The following is a 20,907-nucleotide window of genomic DNA, read 5'->3' as shown; positions in this document are numbered from 1 at the left end:
CCAGCTGTATCTCTGATTGTGTTGCCTGCTTTCTGCTCTGAGAGCCTTCAAGAGCAAGACCACACAACATTTATAGGTTTTCTTCCTTGTTGCAGCTGTTCTTCATTTACTGTAGTTCCTGCCTGGATTGGATCAGTGCTGAATGTGGATCCTGTCCTTTGCCCTACTGAGGTATTATTGTCATACTTGTGTCACTGAACAGAGATCTGGTGCAGGAGCTGGTCCAGTCCTAAAGATTTTATTTTCTTGTTTCCCAATCCTGAAGTCAACAGATTCCTTCTGCTGTAAAATCTTTTGGCAAATACTAGATAGAAGACAGTTTTACTCCTGGAGCTCATGCTGTGTTATAATCGTATGCAAGTTTTGTTTTTGTAAGAAGTGCAGATTTTAAGCATTAAGATGAATTGTCTTCAGCAGCTGGATCCTGCTGAGTATCTTTAAGACTGCATTCCCTGGCAGGAGCTAGAAACTTCAGCACACAAAATGAACCATCACGGCAGCCAGTTTGACTTTGAGGAATGTTATTAAATGATAAAGTACTGAGGTGTAAAGCAGCAATTTTGCAGTTGTGTTGAGACAAGGAGCACCACTCACATCAGCTACGTCATAGCTGGCACTCTTTGTTGGGCAAAAGACTGGAACTAAACATCTTAAGACTTGGCCAGTTGTGAAGGATATCAAAGTTTGCTTTCCAGGTGCTAAACAATTGAGTGCTGGTAGTTAGGGAAGTGTATTTGGCTCACTAGCTCAGGCCAAAACCTAAAACCAAAAAATGTCCAAAAAAAATGTAATGCCAAAATTCTCAAGCAAGTCTTGCTCTTTTTTTTGTAACAGTAGACTGTAAATAATCTCTGTACTTGGTCACGTCAGCATGTGGTGGAAGGTTCCCTGCCTTCTGTGGACTCATTCCTCACACTGCGTGTTCCTTCAGCGTGGACCTTTGTCACTCTGCTGCACTTAACACCTTCTGACCTGCCTTTAGGATATTTACTCAGGATCAGAGGTGCTGAAGGTTGTGTTTACTGTTAGGATCTAGAAGGCTCATAGGGCTACAGTGGAATCAACTGAATGCAGTGTTTGGTGTTTGAGCTCTCCTGTGTTGCAGGTGTGTTATGAAACCTCAGGTTGAGGGGTCAGAACTAAGCATCAGTAGAGAAGTGATGGATTGATTTTTTTGTTGTTATTGTTTTTTGTCTTCAGAAGTGGGGAGAAAGCTAATCAAGGATGAAGACTCCTGTTCAGAGTGTTATGTAGCTCGTGGACTTTTTGGGTCTGCTCTCTTGAACTATCGAGGTGTACATCTCTATAGACCACCATTTTGGTCTACGTTGTATTAGTAATTGGTTCGGGTGTTGGTGTGTGTGATGTGTCACATTAGTACTAGGATTGCGCAACTGTTAAAGAGATTAGAGTTCAATGTGGAAAAGATTTAAGTGATTTATGATTTATTTGTATATTCTCCAAAGTTGTAAAACTGTGGCGAGCGCCAACTCCTATATCCAATATCTACTTCTTATTTCTTCCGTGATTTCTTTATTTCTTTTCTCTGGCTTTTTTTTTTTTTTTTTTAAGGTTCTGAGAGGGAATTTAATGGTATTTCTTCCATACGCGTGGCCTTTGTCATGTGTATGGATTTGCTACTAAGGATGTGGGGCACTGTTCCTGAAGTGTCTGTTTCATCTGCAAAGTACATCATTGTTTCCTACTTGAGAGTCTTATTTTTGTCTGAAAATCACTTTAACCTACAAATACAGGAATTGACGTTTTCCTTTTGAGAAATTACCTTAAACATTTGCAGACTTCAAGCTACAGTATTTCACTTTTATATTATCAAAGAAAATAAGGTTCCTTTTAACTGTTGTACGTTTACTCTTAATTTTCTTTTGTCTCCCTAGAGTCATTATTTCCCACATAACGTTTTCTTTAGTAATATGTCATGGAACATAGAATGAGGACAAAATGGTGGATCACAAGATAATGAATTATGGAGAGATATCCCTTATAAATTTTTTTTCTTAAAGGTATTGCATCTCATTTGGTCAAATTTGATAGATACAATGTTTGGAGAAAGAACCTTTCCAACATCTGATAAAACATTGTGGTTTTTATATTTTTATAAATTTCACATGTTATGTAGCTGTCTTGGTTACTTTGTCTTCTTTATGGTACAGTAGTGCAAAACAAAGACTTTTGACTTCAATTTTTTGCTTGTGTTTTTGTCTTTTAAAATAGTCTTCAAAAGTAACAGCCTTCAAAGTACTAGAAGTGTAATTCTAACTTACGTAATTTCATGCAGTGATCATATTTCATACCTGAGGCCACATTAAGAGTAGGCTTCTATGTTTATCTGTCACTTTAGTCATCAATATTTTGTGAAGTTCACAAGGGTGGAAATAGTCAAAAGTCACTGATCAGGGAAGAAAATCTGTGTGTCTATATTTGAAGTTGTAAACTTCCACTTGTTTGATTTCCGGATTTTAATTTTCCGCTGAAGTTGGAAAGGAATCTCTCCCTCACCGTGGCTTGAGGGAGAAAACTGATGTTTAGCAGGGAGTGTGCTATGCTGGGGAAAAAAGAATAGCTGTGGTTTCTTAGTACAATAATATGCATGCTTTGGTCTTTTAAAATCTTAAAAATACCACCTGCAGACTACAGATGTTAATGGAAAGAGATAGACCCATTCTTTTGCATAAGAAATGCAATAACTACCAGACCTTTTACTGTCCAGTCTCCATTTAAGTGCTCACTAGACAAGAGAGATGCACGCAGTCTTGTTTCGGCCCTTTCTTATGTCTTTTTTTAAGGGAACAAAGGCTCAAGTCTTGTCTTTGTTTGCATCAAAGAACAAATTGCCAATAGGGCCCGTGGGATGAGTATTCTGCCAAAAGCGTGTGAATATGCTTCCCTCCCAAATTTCCTGCCCTTCCATTTTCAGCTCTCAAATCTGTGCTCTTGTGTAGATTCAACACCCAGAGCAGCTCTTTAACATCATGACGTGCGTGAATACTTGTATTTCTCCAGTGAAGCATCATGTTTTAAATTGCTCCATTCATCTCTTTTATTTTGAACATAACTGTGACTCAGCAAGCCGTGCAATAATGTGTGTTTAGATTGCAGTGAACTTTAGGACCTGCGTAGTCAGGGGGGTTTTGCTGGGTGAAGTGCTTCAGGAAACACCTGGCTCTTCCAGAAGCAACTAAGAACTTTCTACATTTTAAAATAAAACCTGTGATTCTGATAGGACTTCCTTGCTTTGCTGTAATCTTTGGGAAAATGTGATTTCAAAATGCACAAACAGAAATAGTCACATATCTTTGAATGCAGAAGGAAGAACTCAACTTGCAAAGGGAAACCATTTGTACTGGCTTAGGAGAGGCTGGTTTCAGTGATTGGTTGTTCAGAACTGTGATGTGATAATTCCGGGGTGAGGTTGAGGCTGCTGAACAGATTTTACTCCCGAGCAAACAAGGACCAGTGTGCCTTAAGTGGCAACTAGGGATAACATCCTGCACATGTAGTTGAGTTTGCAGGCTGACTTCTCCTTTCTACAGAAAAGAGGACAAAATGTAGCTATTAATTCTGTTTCTTTATTTTTTTCCCCACCAATAAAACGAGGAAATCTGTTTTTATCCATCAGCATATGGGCATACAGCTGTCTGTGTCATTGTATGTTCTTAACTTGGGGAAGAATTACTCTAAAATTCCTATGGAAATCAGCAAAGGCCTTGTCATGTGGGTGAAGTGCTGGTGTCGCTCTTTGGGCTTCCCTTTGTTTCAGCTCACTTAGTGCTCTTGAGTTAATGATGTTGCTTATTAGAGGATGGTCATGCTGAAACTATGCTGGTGTTGTTCAGAGAGATTGAATTAGTGACTCGTGAGCTACTTTATCTGTTGCACCTACAGCATTCTTGCTTTCGTAGGTAGAACAGTTTGCATTGTCCAAAGTCTGTATTTACAGCTCAGGTACTTGAATGTAAGGTACTACTCTAGTGTGCTGACTAGATTGAATTTAAAATATGAGACCGTTCTGTGAAAATAGGCATCCTTCATCCATTTGCTGCTTTGGTCAACGTGTGTGAATGCTGACAGATGCCCACACCAGTTCTTACAGGGTTTATTTTCACTGCCATACAAGCTTAGACAATTGCCTAAGACTTGTTATTAAATCCATTCTTGACTACACATACAATACTCTCAATTAAAACAAATCTGTCCTAAGAAATCATCCCCTGTAAGGAGAGATCACTGAAGTAAACAAAAATCAAGTTAGTTGCTAAATTTCTTTGTCTTCCATCTGTCTTTGCAGGACATTCAGACCACTGAAGAAGAGACAAACAAGAACAGAAACTGGAGGCGTTCACAGTGGTAAGATACCTTTCATATTTCTCTTTGCAAATGATTGTGACTGAGGTTACCTAGTCACATGCCAGAAACTCATGTCACACTTTCAACCTATCCTTTACAGCTGAGTTCATCAGCTTTCTTGACCTGATCTACTAAAGCTGATCATAGTGCAATGTGCCACATACCACAGCAATGACAGAAGAAGAAACAAAAAGGAGAAAAGACAAATGCAGCAACTGGGAAACTTATATTTTAATTCCTTACTTTGTAGCTTTGACTTCTTACAATGATACAGATTAGTGGCTAAGTGTGCTCACTTTTGTATTGCACGTTTATGTGATGAGTAACAAATATAAAGTTTATTTATTCATATATTCTATCAGTTCAGAAACAACAAGAAGCCAGGAACTTTAGGGGTTACTTTCACCATGGGAATGCAGACTATTTAAACATCACAGAAGTTGCTTTGGTTCCTATTTTATTTGTGGAGCCTATCTTTCACCTCTTCAGTTAAATTTCTTTCCTTTAGCTTCTCCCTGTGTGTCACAAAGTTAATAATCTCTTAGTATAATTAATGCCCCACTGCTTCTTCTCATCCTTTCGGAATTGAACTATTGTGAAGATGTAGCATGATTTGCAGCAGAAGGTTCTGCTCAATTGGTATTTGGAAATAATCCCTCACTTAATTCTGTCCAAGATCATGTTCAGAGGATGGTGAGAAAAAGACAGCTTCATAGATATAGGGAAAAAAAAAAAAAGGAGGGGGGAAGGAGTGGTGTAGGAGGGGAGAAATTGGGACTCTGCAACTGTCTCAGTTCAGAGGTAGCCTGAACCCAATACATCTTGACACTTGTTTTGAAGAAAACACTTTGTTTAAAGGTATCGGGTGATTCCTTCTGTTACTGTGTTAGAAAGGAATCAGTGTGTCTCTGTCCAGCATGTTATGAAAGCATAAGCTGCAGTTCTGAGCCTGGTAAGTGGGCTAGTCATCTTGCATTTCTGTTCATCAGATGTCCTCAAGGTTCTCCAGTTTACTTGCAATCTAGGACATCTGGATTGTGTTCCTAATCAATAACTTACTGAGAAATCTTCAGTGAGTCACTTAATACCTCATTTTTATATTAGTAAAATGACATAACAATACTATTCTTCTGTACTTGAGCATGGATGTTGGGAGCATAAATAGATCTTGTACTGAGCTTTGTGAAATGCTCAGATGTTATTATAAAAGGCAGAAGGAGGACTCATTTGCACATGTCCTTACATGTCCTGCATATACTATATTTCTGCAGTACTTCTCCTTTCTTAAGAATTTCTTTTTAACTTCTTCTAATGTAGTTTCTACATGACAAAATGCCAAAGCATTTGGTGATGGAAGGCTTAGAGGGAGTCGCTGAATAGATTGTCTTTTAGTTAATCATTTAGCATTTCAAATATGGTAGCTGTGAGAAGTGTGACTTCCTCAAAAGGAAGAAGTTAGATACGGGTGCTCAAAGTTTTTCCCACACATCTGCTGATCCCGAGTATGGCCAAGTACGTGCTGAAATATTGCTTGTCTGACTACTTACTACAACTAAGTGAATCATTGGATTAGGTCCTGGCCAGACCTTGAACTGCCAGAAACAAATGACCTGTCTAGAGAGCAGTATACCTTGGAAGCATTTTTCCCCTTGTCTGAAGTGTTACACAACACAGGAATTTCTCAGAAGAGCAGATTTGGCTTTCAGTGATTTCAATTAAAGATGGTAATTTCTCAGCTGTGCTTGGCGTTTCACATCAGAGTGATGGTCTGTGGCTCTGAAAATAAGGAAGTTGTTGCTGGCAAGCCACTGGAGAAGCAGTTGTGCAATTGGAGAGACAGTGGTAAGGAGGTCAGTATCCCTCAGGCTGATAGAGAGCTGGTTTTCTGGCTCTGAGAAATCTCCAGGTCCATATTAAAAGGCAGCAGGTGTGTGCAAATGTTGGCCTTACTTCTAGAAGGAACACTTCTAATCAATTCTGAAAATGTTTTCCTATGGTTTCTTTCTTCCTCAATACCCATCAGTAAAATAATTTAGTAAAAATACTCCTTATCTATTTACAGCTTAGCTACTTGGATTTAAAGTGCCATATAAATAAGTACAGAGATGATGGAATCTTGCAGACACTGAATACTGGTGGCAGGTTTTACATCAGAAACCAAGAAGTATGTGGTACAGTAACCTGGCATGGGTTTTCTGTATGACTTGCTGTAGGTTCACCCTGTGCATCAGCCAAGCACTCAGAGTGGCTCAGTGTCTCTTCCACCCCACACTGTTGGGACAGAGTGCAAAAATAAGGGCAAAAGTGAGAAGATTCATGGTTTGAGATAAAAATGGTATAATAGGTGAAGGAAGGTTGGGAGAAGGAGGGGAAATGACACAAGGAATGCAAAGGGAATTGTCTCACCACTTTCTACATGCGGAAAGTTGGCCCAGCCTATCTTGAACAACAGCAAAAAAGCCTTGTCTTCTAAACAACAACAAAAAAGCCTCTACCCCAGTTTTTATTGCTAAGCTTGGTGGTGGATGGCATGAAATTATCCCTTCAACCAGGCCGGGTCAGCTGTTCCAGCCCACCCCTTCTAACCTCTTGCCTATCCCCTGCCTGTTTGCTGTGGGGACAGTGTGGGTGAGGAGGAAGAGAGAGCCTTGACACGCTGCAGGCGCTGCTCAATGATAACCAAAACACTGATGTGTTATCAGCACTATTGCAGCTGCAGATCCAAAGCGCAGCACTATATAGGCTGCTGTTAAGAAGGTTGACTCCATCGCAGTGAAACTCAGTACACTTTTTAATGGAATGTAGTCCTAAACAATTACCCAAAGAACAAAAATCCTGTTGTAAGATGTCCAGAAAAGAATTCTCTTGATTAAAATTATCTTGTAATCTACAGATGTGAAATTTCATGTTAATATCACAAGAACTTCTGAAACAGTTCACGAAGCGTGTGCTAATGTTCATCTTTCTCTGAAGAATGTTTGAAAACGTTTATTTAAACTTCGCAAAGTTCAGGAGTGCTTAAGAACTTTTCTGAATTGATGCTGCATGTTTAACTTGACTGTTCTGGTGTTCTGCAACAGCAGTTCTGAAGAAAGTTTTGGTGTTTGCATTGGGCAAGCGGTCTCAGATACAGGTAGTTATGGAATTGCCTGTAGGTGCATCTTGGCACTGTCTGTAGGACAGAAAATATGTAATTTTTCTGCCTTAAAATAACTTTCCAAGTTTTCTGAGATTGTAATGATGCTAGACATAAAATGCTTTCAAAATTAACATGTTAAGAGTTAGAGTTATGTAATTATCCCAGGAAAATGCAAGAGAAAAAATCTGAAGAATGGAATCTTTATTCAATTCTGATGGAAAAATGTAAGTGAATCACTTTACTGTCACTGGCCCTGTTCATCTAGTTCCTACCACCCAGGCATGGCCAGGGTTGACAACAATTCTTCTTAATATCTAACATGAATCTCCCCTCTTTTAGTTTAAAACCATTTCCCCTTGTCCTATCGCTATCAGACCATGTAAAAAGTCATTCCCCTCCTGCTTGTAATTTGTTTTCAAGTTCTTAAAGGCCGCAATGAAGTCTCCCTAGAGCTTTATGTTATCCAAGCTAAACAAGCTCAAATCCCTCAACCTTTCTTCAGAGGAGATGAGTTCCAGGCTATGTCATAGGCCTTGCACAAGTCCAGGTAGGTGGCTGTAGTTGTCCTTCTTTTTCTACTTTTCCACCAGTGTCATCACTCCATCGTAGAAGGCTGCCAGATCCGTCAGGCAGGATGTGCCCTCTGTAAAGCTGTGCTGACTGTCCCAGATCACCTCTATATCTCATGTGTATCATAAGATCTCCAGGAGGCTCTGCTCCGTGGTCTTTGAAGGCACAGATGTGGGGCTCTCTGGCCTGTAGTTCCCTGGGTCTTCTTTTTCCCTCTTCTTGAAAATGGAAGTGATGTTTCCCTTTTTTCAGTCACTGGGGGTTAGCATTGGGCAAATGTATGTCGTATGTCTGAATGTAAAAGTTGAAGGTGGCCATCATAATTCTTAGTGGATTTTTCACTCAAAAGAGAAATGTAGCATTGTAAGGTTTGGACAGTTGCACAGTAAGCACACAGCACAGTGAATCTCCAGTATTTCCTTAAAAGTTGCTATACAATTGTTCTTGGCTTTTCAATTGAAACGCTGATTTGAATGAAAGTTTCTACAAATGCTTGGGAAGAGTGAACATATTCTCAAAAAAAAAAAAAAACAGCCTGCAGGAAAGACATAGCAGGACTGCTTTTCTCCAGCATGTTCTGAAAATACCCATGCTAGAGATGACAGTTTCTTGTGGGGCAGAGGTAGCTTGTATTTTTTGTTCAATCTTCAGAGGTCACGCTCTGAGTAAGTTGAAAGAACTGTTGGAAGAATTCTTGGGACAAAAACGTTCTCTGAGGGCAGTGAGATGGAGTCTGTGTTCTGCGAGAATTGAGGAGCAAAGCTGGGACTTATCCCCTTGTAAAATCCTGCTTTGGAACAGGGCATAAGGTGGTGAAAGGCTTACTCTATTTCTCTTCTGTGAGTGACAGAGTAGTTCAGACAGTCGAAGAGGAGCCAAGCATTCCCTATTTGCTGTGCTCAGATTGTGAACAAGGTGCTTAGACTCTCTGGTCTCAGCTAATGTCCAGAACAGCCAAGAAAAATAGTGATGGGTACAATTGGAGTATCTGGTGTGTCAACATTACTGGGAGCTCTGTGTTTCTAAGGAAGACATCTATTGGAGCTAGGCTTCTCTTCCTGTGTGAGCTGCTTCTCATACTTGTCTCACTTTCATTTTTGGAGAGGAGAGTCCAAATATTGAGTTACTATAGAGCCAGCACTCTCTACCCAATTCCTTGGTTGTGTGGATGCCAGCAGTAGAGCTCTGTTAACCTCAGAATCTAATAGCAGGTAATTTCTGTTGCCTGCAGGGCCAGACCTGCTCATTTTGGTGTGGCTAAATCAGAGGTGTTAGTCTGTAGTTCTGACTGCTTGGCTTGTTTACAGTAAGAGGCCAGTCTGAATGATGAGCATGACTGCTCTTTGTAAATGAAGATGCCTGCCTTATGCAAGGCTTCATGAAAGTGTATATTGTCAGCTGTTTTAAAACAAAAACTCTTCAGGAGTCACCTTTGCCATTTCTTGAGGAAACTCCAGGGGAATGAAGGAAAGGCATAACTGATACAAGGCCTTACTTGACAGTAAGCACTGTCATTGTCTATTCTCTGGGTGCATAAACCACAGTAATTTCCTACTTTGATATGATGAACTTCTCTCATCTTAAGTTTTACTGTGATATCAGCTGTGTGGGGAGGGATAACTGGCTCATGGGGAATTCAAATGGCTTTTTTGGAGAAGCTTTCTTCAGCAGATGTTTCTGAGAAATGTTCCAGTTGTGATGAAGTAATACTTTTTTCCAACAAAAGCCCCATTTGATTGGAAAATTCCCAGCCAACTCAATTTATTGTATGTCAGTTCTTACTGCTTACAGAATAGTTAGAGCAAGTTGAAAAGCTGAAAACTCAGTTTGCTTAGTGAGTTAACTCTGTGATCTGCCAGCATTTCTTTGACAATGCCTACTTGCAGTATACAGGAGGTTATAAGTTCTATTGCAGCACTGATAATTAACAGCAGTGGCAACAGAGATGAAGGAGATTGGGCTTTCCTGTGTGCTGCTCGTCAGAAGTGTGCTGATACATGTTTGCTCCAGCAATTTGGGTGTGGTACCCATCAGTACACTGACAGTTCCAACAGATAGGGCACAGCTGGGAACTGCAAGTAGTAACTTAACTGGATGATTCTGAATGCTCAATCCCACAGAGCAAGTATGTTACTTTACCAACGTCTCTTAATTATTCCTTTATACAAGTTCTGGACAGATGCAAAGTAAAGGTCTGTCTGATATTATTTGTCCATCAGGATTGTCTCTGGCCAATTTAGAAGTCTGTATGTTTATTCTACTTCAGTTTTTTTTAAAGCCTCTTCTATCACTGTCTAAATCAGGGCCTTAGTCCGTGCATGTCAGGCAGGACCTCATATGACACTGACCTTTAGATGCAGAGAAGTTCTCTGACTGTCTCTGATCATCATGGGGAGACTGTTTAAGGTGCCTTGGCTTCTTTTTACCGATATTCTATCTGCATTCACTGACTTTACTTTTACATTAATTTTGCTATGTCTGTGAGCAGTAATACCTGAGTATCATTGGTTTCAAATGGAAAGAATAACTGGTTTCTTTTTTCTTTCTTCAAAAAAAAGTACACTGCAAGGTCCGTTACACTGTAATAGCCATTTATTTATTGTACAGTAGCAAGTAGATGAAGGGCCTGTTTAGACAGTAAGTAATTATAGGTTGGATTATTTAATGCTTCTGTTGTTGTTGCTGTTTCCAGGAATACCTTTCGTTAACATAGGAAATAAAGATTTTCCATGAGGGTGGGAAAGTGAGGGAGGAGAAGCAAGCTGTCTGTAAGTTTAGGAACAGCCAAATACCGGTGGTATTGCTGCCAGTATAAGGTGTGACTGTGGGTACTGTAAACAGGGGAACACTGCTGGGTCTGCATCTGATTTCATGTGTGCGTCAAGTCACTGTAGTAGAGAAGTTTTTATAAGGATTTTTTTTTTTTAGTGTTTCTTATCTGCATGAATCTCTGTGTGCACAATTTAATTTGAAATAGTGTTTAAGAGAGAACTTGCGTCGTCTTTGGAGGGCCTGTATGGTACAAAAATGAAAGGCTGCATTTAATTTCAGGATTCAGTCTTGCAAGATTCAGACAGCTTTGACACACTTAAGTTAAATAAGTACTTACCTTCAAGCACATGCATAATTCCAAAAGTTTACATACGCTTTAAACATTCTTTAGTCACTCAACACCTAACTGCATTAGATTTCTTTAGGGCTTTCTTGCCTCCTTTTGAGTATCTGGCTTTATCTGAATTCATTGAAACATTAGGGAGTACTTTCAGAGCTCTTCTGAAGTTCATTCTTTCCCAGACCTCACTGTAAACTTGCTGGCTGTCATCATGCTTCCTTGCATGCTCAGCCAGTACAGCTCCAGCAACTGTATCCAAAGCACTCTGCCCAGAGGATCTTTCTCTGAGCATGAGCTCTGCTGTGGTGTCCTGCATTTGCTGTGCAAGCAGTGGACTGAAGTCTACATAAATCCTTGAATTTAAAGGAGTTGCTCCAACATGTGTTTGAGCATCAGCCCTGCACATTTAGTAATGGTGAACTGGCTCTTCAGAGACATCTGAACTGGAGAGAGGAAAGAGCATGAACTTAGAATTCTCAGTAGAAAGAAAGCTGAAAGGTGAGTACCTCTGGGACTTCCTTTGAACTTAGGATCTAATTGAAGTTGACAGCAATTTATTCTAATGATCACACTACATAGGTGTGGAAGCTTCTTAGCATTCACATTTGTTCCTCTGTTTGTACTGTTTAGACAAAGGTTTGTGACTGAGGAAAGGTACTCTACTACATTAGATACTCTGGTGTTACGATACTCCAATGTTATCATTCTAGCAGTTCACATTTGGGCAACCACAGATGCAAAGTAGCTAACACTGTCTCTTGGAAAATCATTCTGAGCTGAAATATGAGCTGACATAAACAACTTCCTATGATTCAAGTACCTGGCAAGAATGGCTTAGATAATATGCAGTTTGCAAGGACTAAAATGATCCTTTTGGGAGGAGAGGGATTGCAGGAGGTTCATGTCAATGTAGAGTTCAAGCAGATCATATTTTACAATTTCACTTTATTAGTATATTTGGCAAGATTTATTCAGGCATTTGAGGAAGAGCAAGACCGTAGCGTTTATTTTGGCTAGTATTGCTGTGGAAAGTGAGTTTTCTCAATCTGAAATTGTCTTCCCAGATTCCCCCCACCCCTCTACCGTGCATTTTGGAGAGGAACGTTTTACTGGCCGTGTAAGTTGAATCCAGATAAAACTAGACTTGTCTATGCTAGTGAGATGCATGTAATAAGCCCAGGAATTTTACATGTGTTCAGTTTCTGCTGGACCAGAGAGTTGCTTTTCAGATGCTCCTCTAGGATGCCAGCCAGAAGAACACAGGCTTTAGGCCCTCAGCAGTGTTAAAACACCACAGTGGTGTGATAAATTCACCACTGTTGTGGGACAAGGAGGGAACGGAGTCCCTTGGTACAGTCCCTGCAGCGTGGAGCTGTAGGAGCCAAGCAAGTCATTGCATCCTCCTGAGCAGTCGTGGCAGTTGTGCTACCGATGAGTGATGCTGGGATTCTTTCCTTTGAAGCCCTGGAGTGGGGAAATACCTTTGCTGGCTCTTGACTGGTGCTAGGAAACCAATAGGTAGGTTTGAGAAGAAGATGAAAAATATGGAAAGTAATTCCTTTTCCCCTCTTAACGTATGATCGAGGAGTTTTAGCGCAAAGCACACTTCTAGTGTTGCTGCAGACTGATTTGGAACAGGCACTAGATCTTCTATACCTATAGGCAGGTAGCATTCTTCTATCACTGGATTGCTGGATGAGTTGTCACAGTCTCTTCCATTTGAGCTGTTTCCCTTTGCTTAAATAAACATTTATCTGAAGTACTTACAGAACAAGAATCATTCTTTCAGAAGTTCCAATTTCAATGAATTGGTGATTTCCTGCTTTGAAACAAAAATTTGGTGGGTGATGTCCCAGCTTACTGTTTTCCAACATTTTTAGTATTTTTTTTTTTGTTTGTAGTTTATCGTAACCTACTGGTCAGTGTTTTCTTAGGTAACAGTGGTGTCAGAAAAGAAGGCTAATGGAAGCTTTGTCACCTCAGTTTTGCACTCCAACTTCATTCCACCACCGCACATTCTTGATAGTCAGTGTAAACCTGAAGATGGTACAGGTCAAATCAGATTGCATCCCTCAGCTAGGACACTAAACCAAACCAGTAAAATATGTGATGGTCTGTATACTGCCGAGAGTCAAAGGAGAAAACTCGGCTTCAGATTCCTGGCACTCTGCTTCAAATGGCATACAGTCATGCAGCTTTAGTGAAAGGCCAGCAAGGTGGAAGAAGTTTGTGCCAAAGTTGCTTGGCGGTTCACAAGATACAAAGCTGATCACGGCTTTCATATTATGCAAATACCTTTCCACAGAGGGTGTGGTATTGTGTAATAAGACTCCATTCCAGATATCAATGCTTTTTTAAAATATGAATTCCCAGTTTTTTCTTCAACAGTGTTGAATGTGTTTTTTGATGTTTCCAGGAGCTTAGAATGCTACTTATTTGTTAATTAATTGTGCCTGTTATTTTACTTGATGAATTAATCATACTTTAAAGTGAAATTAATTGGAAGCATTATATTGTATTCATGGTCTCCACACACTACTGAACTAACATGACTTTTCTTAGAAGAACAGTCAGAATGAACTAAACCTGTGGTGTCTGCCATTTAGCAAAGACTTGTTTAATTTTTCTGTAGCAGAGTATTTTATGAGTTTGAACATCCCTTCTTCCTTGCTGCTTTGTCTGAACTAGAGTAAGGAGTGGGAGATCAGCTGTGTATCTTCATCTCTGTTTTTGCCAGCAGTGTAACATAATCTTTTATTATTATTATTATTATTGATAGCATTAGAACTACTAGATTTAATTTGAAAGCAATTTAATTCAAGTTTGTGAAGTGACAGAGTAGGGAAAGTGAATGTGATGAGAACTTTGTAGGTCTACGAACTTGTTATATTCACCCAGCGTGCAAAGAGATCTGGATCAAGAGCTTGTTACCGCTCCCAGAGTAGTTGGCTGCCATCCTCTGGTCTGGGTGAGAGGTTGTAACAGGCCACAAAAAAATCAGGCTGATGATTTGTTGTGTACTTTTTAACACACAGATATAAAATGTGAGGTAACAAATCAAACATCTTTGGATGAATGAAAGGCATGTGTCCATCAGGAAAGAGCAGTGTTCATATCTCATGAATGTGAGTAGTTGTTTGCCCCTGTGTTTGGTACAGGAGATGACTGTAGGTGTAAAAATGTATGTGTGTAGCTATGAAATATATGTATGTGCCAGTAGAAGAAAAAACAGTTCTATTCCACTTAGAGGGTAGCTAGATAGGAAAGGCTAGTGTCAATGATGATGCTATGATGATTCTAGCAGATGATTTATTTTTTCTAATTACCTTTTCTAGGAATACATATGTTCCTGTCTCTCCTATCTCTCAGCAGTTAGAGAATATCATCTTTGTACTGGTACACATCTGTTGCAGCATGGATACTTTGCTGTGTACAGGAATTTCATGTGTCCTCTTCTGTAGCCTGATTCTCCATCCCTGTAATTTGCTGTATCTAATGCAGAGCTGACCTTTTGTCTATGTTTTGATTCGGCTATCTCAAAGGGCAGAGCTTTTATTTGTTTCATTACAAAAATGATAAGAACAGAGGCCAACATTTTGCAATGCATGGAAGAGATAAATTTAGAATTGAGCTTGAAGTATCAGTAAAAAGAAAAATATCTTCTACTTGTTGGTATTCTAGAGCATAGTAACCATAGACTCCATACACTAGACTAAATTTCTTCTTGAATGAATTACTCACACGTACAAGAGAAGATGAGCAAAATGTTACCACTTATCTTTTTTTTCCTGTTATCACAATTGCAGACATCTATTTTACAGCTGTCTGAATTCAGCAGTTCTCTTGAATTTTCTGCTCTCATGAGCCAGAGGCTGTAAGAACCTCTTTGACTGATTTCGCAGTGGTATAGTGTTGTCTGCACTGTATTTACAACCAAACAAAATATTGGATGTTTAAAGACTGATCCTAAAGTTACCACAGTTTCTTAAGTTTGGGTGTTTTTTTTTGTTTGTTTGTTTGTTTTTTTGTTTAGAGAAAAAAAAAATCATCTCTGGGCAGATGCAAGATGGTTTTAATAACCTAAATATAAGCAGCTGGTCTAGATATTTTTCAGCTCAAGATACATTTTACAAAGTTAGCAGATTTTAACATCCGCATTCTCTGGGATGGCAGCTCTAATTTTAATGATCACGTGGTATCAGCCACGATGCATTAGTTGCAGCTAGTGCAGTGACACTGATCTTTTGGGGAAGTCACAATGAAACTTGTGTGAAGGGAGAGCTCAGCTTGGATAGCACTGATGGGCTTGTTTAGCTTGGAACACAGAAGGTCCAGGGAGAGCATAGTATCTCATAGCAACCTTCCTGTACTTGGAGGGAGCTTACATGCGGGAGGGGGACCAACTTTTTACGCTGTCTGATAATGATAGGACAAGGGGGAATGGCTTTAAATTAAAGGAGGGGAGATTTAGGTTAGATATTAGGAAGAATTTTTTACTGAATGAGTGGTAAGGCACTGGGGCAGGTTGCCCAGAGAGTCTGAGGATGCCCCATTGCTGGAGGCATTCAAGGCTCGGATGGATGGGTCAACCCTACCCAGGGCAGGGGAGCAGGAACTAGATGGTTCTTTAAGGTTCCCTCCAACTTAAGCCATTCTGTGATAGGATAGGCACAGCATTCAGACTGTCCAGCAAGATCAGTGTGGTAGGTCACAGGACTTGCTAATCTTTAACCATTCTGTTGTGACAACAGTTGGATCGGTTGCTTTGTTGAACAGCAATTCAACAGTTGAACAGTTGCTTTAATATCTACTTAGAACCATTCCTGCCTTTGGAACAAATCTGGGAAGGACAGGAGATAGTTCTAAGAAAGGCAACCTAGGCATGAAGGAATCACAGAATGATTTTTGAGTTGGAATGACCCCCTAAAGGTTGTCTAATTCAACTCCCCTGCACTGAACAGGGACATTCACAGCTAGATAGGTTGCTCTGAGCCTCATCCAGCCTGACATTGAATGTCTTCAAGGGTGGAGCTTCCATCTTGTCTCTGGGCAGTCTACTCCAGTGTTTCACCAGCCTTATTGTAAAAAAAAAAAACAACAAAAAACACCTTCTTTATATCCAATCTAAATCTCCCCTCTTTTAGTTTGAAACCATTTCCCCTCACCCTGTCCTAACAGACTATGCTGAAGAATCTGTCCCCTTTGTTCTTACAGCCTCCCTTTAGATCCTGAAAGGCTGCTCTAAGGTCTTCCCAGAGCCTTCTGTTCTCCAGGCAGAACAGCCCCGGTTCTCTCAGCTGTCCTTGTAGGGAAGCTGTTCCATCCTGTGGATCATTTTTCTGGCCTTTCTCAGGACATGCTGCAATGGGTTCTCATCTCTGCTGTCCTGAGGACTACAAATCTGAATGCAGTACTCCAGCTGAGGTCTCACGAGCGCAAAGTAGAGGAGCAGGATCACTTTCCTCGACCTGCTGACCGTGCTTCTTTCGTCCCATCCCAGGATATGGCTGACTTACTGGGCTGTGGAGGCACATTGCTGGTTCATATCCAGTTTGCCATCCATCAGTACCCCTTCTTGGGTCCTTCTTGGTTTTTCTTGGCAAGACTTGTATTGATAGTGGGGATTGTCATGACTCAGGTGGCTTGACCTTTCTCTCATGAGATTTACCTGGGCCTATTTATAGTTGGAGACTGTCTAGGTCTCCCTAAATGATATCTCATCCTTCTGGTGTGTCAGCAGTACCACACAGTTTGGTGTCATCTGCAAACTTGCTGGGAGTGCACTCTCTATCCCATTATCTGTGTCATTGATGAAGATACTAAAGAGCACAGGTTCCAGAGCTGAACCTTAAGAAATGCTGCTTGTCACTGATATCCATTCAGACACTGAGCCATTGACCACCATTCTCATGTTGCAATCTCACAACTGGTTCCATGTCCATCCTGGTGTAGGGAACCTGCTTTGACAGGAGGGTTGGACTCGATGATCTCTGGAGGTCCCTTCCAACCCCTACAATTCTGTGATTCTGTGAAATAGTTCACCCATGAAATCCATACCTTTCCAGTACCACTCTCACCTCTGTGTTGTTCCTCATTACAGCAGACAGGACCGTGGATTTTTATGGTGTTAAATGATGTGAGTTCCTGATACACCTTTGCATACTTTATAAACTTTAATATCTCACTACCTATTTCCAAGCAAACAGTTTATATGGCTGTTGTATCTTTGAGACATCTGGTTGTTTCTCAGACTGTCATGTCAGTCATCTCAGAAATCCTCAGGGAGGTGGCGATAAACAGTGGGGGAGCACAAACCTGTTTTCTCTTGGAATCCAGACTTACATGTGGAATCAGTGAGACGTCTTATTTCCTGCATCCTGTTTACAACTCTGAAGCCAGTGGATTTCAGGCAGTGTGGTACTGTCAGGCAGTCAGGCTGCCTTAGCTGAGCAGAAGGGAGAACTGCTGCATTGAGGCGAGCACGACCCCTGCACTTATGTATCTAAGGACAGGATACTGAAGTCCTCAGAAAACAAATTTACCCAAACACGTAAGCAGCCTGAAGTAGCTAAACTAAACTCCTGTAAAACAAGAAATGCAAAATGAATGCGTAGTCTGTTTCTGAGTGCAGCCTTTAGAAAGGCTGAAAACAGTACTGGAAAAATAGCAGCTGTGTTAATTATACTTTGTTCTTTTTTCTAAGTATCTTCACTTTGAGTAGCACAGAAAGCTAAAAGCTGCCAGGGCTTGCTTGTTATTATGTTCTAGATGCTCTTGATATATTTATTTTTTAACTATTCATTTTATCTTTAGAAACTAGACTATAAAAAATAGAAAATCATATCTGTTGCTAGTTTCAAGCTAGTAAAAGCAAGTACTGAAATCTCAGTCATGTTTTCTGTAGTTTTGACACAACAGTGGCATAGCTTTTGGCACAACTAAGGACACTAAGGTTTTGTTACTGACAGTTGTGAATGCAATGATGTTTGACCTTTGATGTGGTAAGAGAGTTTTTTTTATCTTCTACTATTTAAATAAACCAAATTAAAAAAAAAAAAAACAACAGTAATTGCTTTCTGGAATACTTGAACTTTGGCATTTTACTTTCTCTCACTTTTGCTAGTCTTTCTTAAATTTAAAAATGCATTTGAAAAACGTGCTTATCCCAGCACTTATCTGCCATTCTTGAATAGCACCTATGTAATAAAGTCAGACAATGAAGAATGAAGGCTATGTGTGTCTGACTGCGTTGATTTTGTCTTTACGAAGGGCATGGGGAAGTCTGCAGACAAGCCAGTGTAATATAGCACATATGGGATAGATAGGGATCCCACTTAAAAATGAGATGTAATTTTGTAGAGGAAGTAGGAGAGCAGAAGATGAAAGCATACCGCAGGCTGCCACAATCTCATTAGATACAATTGCAATTACATCTTTTTTGAAGTTGGTTCTAAAATTCTGATTGCACTGTGCTTTATATGTCAGCTTTTTGGATCTGGAAGGTTTTAACCAAACTACTTGGAAATGAGTAGTTAAAAATAATAATAATAATAAATCTACATTTAGATTTATACATTCTAGCATTGATAGACTTCACATTTTTGTCTCTTAAAAATGTTTATAAATTCCAGTTTCTGTGTTAATGTGAAAACTTTCTCAATGATTGTGGGTAGTCATGTTTGGTAGGGCTGATAAGTTAACAGCAGTAAGGCTGTCTCCTGCTTGATGTTGCTGTAGTGTGACCCAAAGGGTATGTAGTTGTGGAGTTGCCTGACTAGTGAACAGGAGAGGAGGGCAGTACAGAAAGAAAACTGATAGAGGCTTTTTTGGGGTACTGTTTAGAACTTGGAAAACGTTAGTCCTGGGATGTTTGTAGGAAATTAGCATAATGAAGAGAAAAACTGGGTTTGCACAAGATGCAGCAGATGGATGCAAAAGCAGGTAGAGATTTAAATGTGGAGAAGAGTCAGGTCCTTGAGACCTGGGATTACTGTTGTGTGGGGGTAGCACTAATATAGGAAACACTTGTGGCGGGCAGATGAGGACATATATCATTTTGGTGGTGTAGGAGACTTTGCTTTTCTGTAAATGTAGACATGGGAAAACCTCAAACTAGCTTATTCTGTGATATTTTATGGGGAGATTTCTCTTCCTTATTGTGGAAGATAAGTTACGTCTTCAGTGTTGGAAGCAGTGAACAGCTGTCACACTTCTCTGTTCTGTAGAGCTCACTGCCGGGGTGTTTTTACAGATTTTATCTATCTGGCAACACTGACACTTTCATAAGCTCATTTTCCCTTTCCTTCTATGTATTTGTAGTCTTATTCCTTTTGTTTGGCTTTGTTGAAGGAGAGAAAAGTGTATTTTTGCTTTTTCTGATGCTGTTTGTAAATCTGAAGTTTAAATGCAGCAGGTGATAATTGTGGAATTGTGCAGCAGGACAGGGCACAGACTCTTGTTTCCCAATTCTCTGATGCCTGAATTGCAGGCAACCCCACCTATGCAGGATGTTTCATGAAAGGAGTCTGGCAGCTTTGCCCCAAGGCCTTCCTGGCTTTGTGAGTGACAAATCCCAGGAGGCAGTACTGGCTGAAAGATGGCAGGTGTTCTTTGGAGGCTGAATACAGCAACAGTGGGACTTCGGAGCTGCTTGAGGGCAGAAAAGGAATGGCTATAAAGGCTGGGCAAGCAGCCATGTACCCAGCAGGCTGTGACAGATGAGCTCAAGCATGTTGTGCTGCAGTGGTTAAAGGCCGTACCTGACTGCTTGCCCTGGGGTTGTTGCTTGCAGTAATGTCAGGAGGACAGAGCATGTGCCAGCACTTCAGCTAGCTGCAGTTCAGTTTAACCTAGCTTAAACCTGTGAGGAGCAATATGAATTGCTTAATTTGGTAGACCAGAGAAATAAGCTCTGGCAGACTTAATCTAGTCTTCTCTGCAGCACTCCCTTAAAATGCCACTACTGTATTTTTCTCTTCTTGTATTGAAATGCTTCAGTTTACAAGGCAAGGTGTGCCATCTCCTCTGCAAGTATGTAATAGATATAAAATAATGTACTTCCATCAGTATTTGAGTTCAGGACGTAACAAGTAACTGAGAGTTCTCTCCTATTCTGGGAAAACATCTGGAAATTGCAGTGAGAAATTAACAACCTGTTTAAATACAGGATTCTGTAGTGTTTCTTTTCTGTCATTCCTTCCTCACAAAAGCCTTGTTGTGATGTACATTAACTTTTCAAGAACGCAACTACATGCAAGAGATACAGCACAAGACAAAGCATTTGAGAACCCTTTATACAGTATGTTTTATACATAATATGTTCAATGCTTGTGCTAACTGACAAATTAAGGTACAACAGAAAATCTTCTGCAAAGACTTCTGCAGCCATGTTTTTGTGCACCTGTTGATATGCACAGCACTGCACTAGCTTTAGAATGCAATTGTGGGCCATATTCTGATGTTGCATAGCTCAGGCACGAAGAACCTCCTCTAAAGTATTACAGATCAGAATGGAGCTGTTCAAATTTAGATCCAAGCCTCCAGCAAAAGCTTTAAAAATTAATTGGGACCATTTTTGTGCATGAAATTATTCATGCGCTATAATCTTTCCTCATAGGATTTAGTAATGCAGCAATTTTTCAATATGGGATTAAAAAAATTGGGGGGAGAAGTCAATTCAATAAACTGATTTGCTGCAATGAGAAAACCAATTAGCTATTAA

At 40.1% G+C, this 20,907-nt stretch overlaps 1 protein-coding gene across 1 annotated transcript in view; it reads left to right on the top strand.

Moving 5' to 3' along the window:
• Positions 1 to 4,340: 4,340 nt before the first annotated feature.
• The window catches only part of SPATS2L (spermatogenesis associated serine rich 2 like), a gene marked incomplete at its 3' end in the record, with an annotated part of 56,406 nt that continues 39,839 nt past the window's right edge, over positions 4,341 to 20,907 (top strand). The window contains exon 1 of the mRNA XM_079538789.1: positions 4,341 to 4,365. The remainder of the gene's footprint in view (positions 4,366 to 20,907) is intronic.

Source organism: Tetrao urogallus, assembly GCF_951394365.1.
Source record: "Tetrao urogallus genome assembly, chromosome: 8".
Classification (NCBI taxonomy): Eukaryota; Metazoa; Chordata; class Aves; order Galliformes; family Phasianidae; genus Tetrao; species Tetrao urogallus.
This window is presented reverse-complemented; position numbering and strand designations above follow the sequence as displayed.